We start from the raw sequence: 6,000 nt of genomic DNA on the forward strand, positions 1-6,000 counted from the left end.
ACACACACACACATGCACACACACACACACACACATGCACGCACACACACACATGCGCATGCACACACGCAAGCACGCACACTCACACGCACAGACTGCCACACACGCACGCATACACACACACACACACACACACACGCACACACACACACGCACAGACCCACGCACACACGCACAGACCGCCACACACGCACACACACAAACACACACGCAGACCCACACAGACTCACACACACACATGCACAGACCGCCACACACGCACGCATGCACGCACACACACACGCACAGACCGCCACACATGCACACACATGCACACACTCGCACACGCACGCACACACACACACACACACACACACACACACACACACACACACACGATTTATAAAAAGTCTAATATACAGTGTTACAGTTATAAACATGGCTAAGAAATTTAGAATTGTTTGTAGTTTTAGTCGTTAACTCTACACTTAGGGTCTCTAACAACCTTCTGACTCACAGTGATGCAGGGGACTGTTCTGTGCTGGGACCTCAATAGTAGAGTCTACTTTGAACATCTTAGGTGTGTTCTTGCTGTGTCTTTGTAAATCCATGCTTTCGTTCTTTTTTAAACACAGAAACAGTTTTGTTTACCTGTTTGTAGCTACGGTTTCGCCGACAGCTGCCGGCTTCTTCAGGCTGACGCTGATGGTGGCGCGTCACTTCCTTCTCCGTTTATCTGCGGGCAGCAGAGGACGTTGTCGCCCTCTACTGCCCGCTCTCCCCTCTCCGACGATGCAGTCCCATGCGTGGTCCAGCGTGTAAACTCTGGAAATTTAAGATGCCGGGACGAAAACATCACACCCACAAGCCTACAGCTGAAAACATCGATCCGGACCCAGACTGCACAAAATATAATAGAAAGAGCACAGAGAGCACTGCTCAAGGAGAGGATAAGGAACGTCATAACCAAACAGAGGCGTGTGGAGGACGAACTGGAAAGAGGACACCTGGACTTGAAAAGGAATTACAAACTTGATAAACAAATGGAGGAACTAATTAAAGGACACATGATGGAAAAACAGGAACAAGAGTTCATAAAAGTGAAAGAAAGACACATAAAGAAGTTAAACAGACTCATAAACAAGAAAAAGAGGGGAGAAATACAAGGCAACTCCACACCAAACTCATGGGTATGTAACATTTCACAATACAAACTAACAGAAGCAGAAGAGAGCATATTAAGGAAAGGTTTAAACTTTGCAGTCACACCAAAAGAAATACCATATGATGAATTTATTGTAGCAACAGAACTAGCATGTCAACAGATCACAGATGAGGGAAAGAAAGCAGAACTCAGAAATAACATTGTTGGGATATTAAAAAACAGCCAAATTCAACACAGCAATATTACAAAAGAAGAACAATCAGCCATGACAGCTTTATCCAAAAATGAACAGATAATTATTCTACCGGCAGATAAAGGAAGAACCACAGTAGTTATGGACAGAGAAAAATATAAACAACAGATGAAACAGATGCTAGAAGACAAAAATACATATGAAATACTTAAAAAAGATCCAACAGAAAACATTAAGAAAAACATGAAAAAATTACTGAAGCCACTGCACGAAAAAGGCAAAATAACAGAAAAAATGTACAAACACTGGATTCCAACAGCAAACATAACACCAAGAATATATGGAACACCAAAAATACATAAACAAAACACCCCACTTAGACCAATAGTTGACAGCATAGGTACACCAACATACAACATGGCAAAAGATATCAGCAGAATCATCAGCCCGTTATTAGGAAATACAGACCAACACTGCAAAAATAGTATAGAATTGGCAAAAGAACTAAAGGAAATTACAATAGAAGACAACGACATACTCATCTCACATGACGTCACATCTCTGTTCACAAAAACACCAACCCAAAAAACCATAGACATAGTAGTTAACAGAATCAGACAAGACAAAACTTTACATAAAAGGACAAACCTCACAGCAGATGACATAGCACAACTGATAGGACTGCTAGCTAACTCCACTTACTTCACATACGACAACACAATATACAAACAACTGGAAGGCTTCGCCATGGGTAAGCCGTTATCAGCCACCCTGTGCGAGTTTTTCATGGAAGACCTGGAACAAAAAGCCATAGCCACCGCCCCCCCAAACTGCAAAATAAAACTATGGAAACGCTACGTAGACGACATACTGGAAATCATACCAAAAGGTCAAACAGAAACACTAACACAACACTTAAACAATATTGACGACACGGGCAACATAAAATTCACTTATGAGTTAGAAACAGAAGGCAGCATAGCATTTATGGACATGAAAATCACCAGGCAGACCGACGGGACCCTAAACATAAACACATACAGGAAACCAACACACACAGACCAATATCTATTATGGACATCAGAACACCCCACCATACACAAAATGTCAGTAATCAGAACATTATATCACCGAGCAAACATAATAACAGAAGAGAGAGACCGTAAACAAGAGGACAAACACATACAACACGCTTTAAAGACCTGCAGATACCCGACATGGGCAATAAACAAAGGAAAACAACAAACAAAAACAGAAAGCAAAGAACAACCCAAAAAAAGAACCAGAAACCCAGAAAGACAAGAACCAAAACCAGTGATAACCCTACCATACATCAGAGGCATAACGGAAAAAATAAGAGCAACAATGAAAAAACACAACATAAACACACCAACAAAGCCATACACAACAGTTAGAAACAGACTAGTACACCCAAAAGACAAAATATCAGCTGGACAAAAATGTGGAGTCATCTACGAAATCCCATGCAAAATATGCAATAAAACATACATAGGAGAAACCGGACGCCAACTCAATACACGGACAATAGAACACAGAAAGGAGTGCGAGAAAGAGGCAAATCGTAAACACACAAGAGCAGCAAAAGAAGAAGCAGAAAGTACAATAAAAAAGTCAGCCGTAACAGAACATTGCTTAAGAGAAAACCATATAATGGACTGGGACAGCACACGGATCATAACCACTGAACAACAAAAATACAAAAGATGGATCAAGGAAGCAATCGAGATAAGGAGACGTGGATGTGGGACCATGAACAGGGACGACGGAGTTTACACGCTGGACCACGCATGGGACTCCATTGTCGGAGAGGGGAGAGCGGGCAGTAGAGGGCGACAACGTCCTCTGCTGCCCGCAGATAAACGGAGAAGGAAGTGACGCGCCACCATCAGCGTCAGCCTGAAGAAGCCGGCAGCTGTCGGCGAAACCGTAGCTACAAACAGGTAAACAAAACTGTTTCTGTGTTTAAAAAAGAATGAAAGCATGGAGTAGAGTCTACTGTTCCTCCTGGTTCTGGTCTATAGGGCCTTACATGGACAAGCACCATCATACATTGGTGATCTTAGTCCCTACACCCCCAGCAGGTTCCTGAGGTCCAGTGACCAAAGCCTACTGGTTGTGCAGCACCAGGCTAAAGACCAAAGGTGACAGGTCATCTGCTGCTGTGGCCCCCAGACTCTGGAACTCTCTCCCCCTGAGCCTGAGATCAGTGGACTCAGTGGTCTCCTTTAAAAAGCAGCTGAAGACTCACTTGTTCAGGCTTTGGTGTGACCTTCATCACCCTCTCCTTATTCTGCTCTTTCTACCTGTTATGTCTTTCCCAGGATCCACTGATTTCCTCTTTCTTCTTTCCTCAGTTTTATTCACAATGTTAACTTTTCTCAATTTTCTGATATTTTTAAATCTTCATTAAATCTTTTTCATTTTTGCCTCATGACTTTTATCTTGAGAGGTGCTGCAGATAAGATTTTTCTTTTTCTTCTTCTACACTCAGAGACACTCACTCCATCAGAGTCCTTTCTTCACTTGGAGGTTATGGGGAAGGTGGCGGACGGATGGGGGTGCAGCCTAACAAGTGGTTCCTGCAGTCTAAATGATGAGGGAAGACTGGTTACCAGATTAGCACCAGAGGAAGGGCAGAAACAACCAACAACCATGCATGTAAATACGTCAGACTGCAACAATAGACTAAGCCTCACCTGCCTTCTATTAGGAAGTTTAACCTAAAACTTTCCAACTGTGAGTGGACCGTGCAATCCTCTGGAGCACAGTAAAGCAAGCTCCCTGCAAGACATCACTGGTCTGTGTCTTTTATCTCACACTGCAGATGGTACAATGGGGGTTAATTAGGAAATTGGCTGTTTGGATGGTCAGTGTTGCATCCAAGAGCTAGTGTCCATCAGCGTAACACAGAGGACCAAGGATGTGTAACGATTTTAGAAAATCATCTTTTATTTCTGTTCATAATTGTTTTGAAATTTCACCTGACTTTCATTAATATTAATTCTGATTAATATTGATGAATCTTTATTTTGGTTCATGTTTGAAAGCTTTACTGTTGTCTCGATGTTTAGTTTAGTTTTAATTTGGGTGCTGTCACTCCATGACAACGTCGGTGCTGTAGCGCTCTCATTTGGCGCTAGGCTGCTAGCGGAGGTAGGGTATTTTTTTGTCATGTTTAAACTCATCCAACCATTTTCTTTATTTATTTATTTGTTTGTTTCGTGTCCTGTCTGGCTGTGAAGCAAACAGAATTGACGTCTGAATGCTGGTAACAAGCCTTACAGATTTACTCTCAGGTGGAGCATCAAAGCATCTGCTTTTAATGTCACGCCTGATACTTAAAACTTTATTGTTATTGTTTTTGAATGCTTTGTAATTCCGACCAGACACGGAGTCAGAGGTGAAAGAGAAAGGAAGAAACAAGACAAAAGGTGTGTGTGTGTGTGTGTGGCGGGGGGGGGGGGGGGGGGTGTTCCACAAAAATAAACAATAATGAACAAGAGTCTGCTTCTAGACCTGCAGAAAAAGAAAAAAAAATGGGACACAACAACAATACAACAAGATCAAGCTATCACTGCGTCAACTTGATGATGAAATATAAAATCAACATTGTTTAACTGAACAATCACACAATAATAAATCACAGTGCATTAAGTGCCAACCACAGCCTTAAGACATGTGTTGAAAGTTCCCAAGCCCATACTTATGAGAGCACCATGTGAGCACCTGTGTGTGTACACGCGCTTGTTTATGTAAGGTTTCTCTATAGGAGCGTCCAACAGAGTGTGAGGGGCCACAGATCTGCCTCCTAAAGATGTGCAGGAGACGGAGGGAGCTCCAAGTCCCAGAGATCCAGGAGCTGCCCCAGAGCACAGGAACCCCAGGGAGACTGCGACCAGAAATGCCCCCGCTCCCCTCAAGAGGCACAGATGATTGTCCCGAGGGGCCACAACCAGCAGCCGGCAGAGTCCCGGGAGAGATCAGCGGCAAGCCCACAGGCCCGCCCGCAGCCTCCCACCCCCTAGACGGCCGAGCCCGGGACCCAATGATCATCCATCCATTTTCTGAACCCGCTTGTCCATGTAGGGTCGCAGGGGGGCTGGTGCCTATCTCCAGCAGTCAACGGGCATTCAGGTGGGGTACAACCTGGACAGAGAGCCAGTCCATCGCAGGGCAACACAGAGACACACAGGACAAACAATCACGCGCGCGCGCACACACACACACACACACACACACACACACACACACACACACACACACACACACACACACACACACACACACACACACACACACACACACACACACATCTAAGGACAATTTAGACAGACCAATCAACCTTCATGTCATGAAGTCATGTTTTTGGACTGTGGGAGCACGAGGACATGCTTGTGGAAACAGGGGGGAAGATGTGACAGTGTGAGTGTCCTGTCACAGTGTCCCGACTGATCATGCGCCCTGACTACTTGGCCAAGGGGATGTCCCTTTGCCTGACTGGTTAGAGCGTATGACCCTCACCCGGGAGTCTGGGGATCGAATCCCGCCCGGGCCCTCGTTTATCCACCTTGCCACACAAGCACAGGCACCACCTGCAAATAGGGTAATGCTGGCACGTGTGTGTGTGTGTGTGTGTGTGTGT

Source organism: Nothobranchius furzeri, chromosome 14 (genome assembly GCF_043380555.1).
Source record: "Nothobranchius furzeri strain GRZ-AD chromosome 14, NfurGRZ-RIMD1, whole genome shotgun sequence".
Lineage (NCBI taxonomy): Eukaryota > Metazoa > Chordata > Actinopteri > Cyprinodontiformes > Nothobranchiidae > Nothobranchius > Nothobranchius furzeri.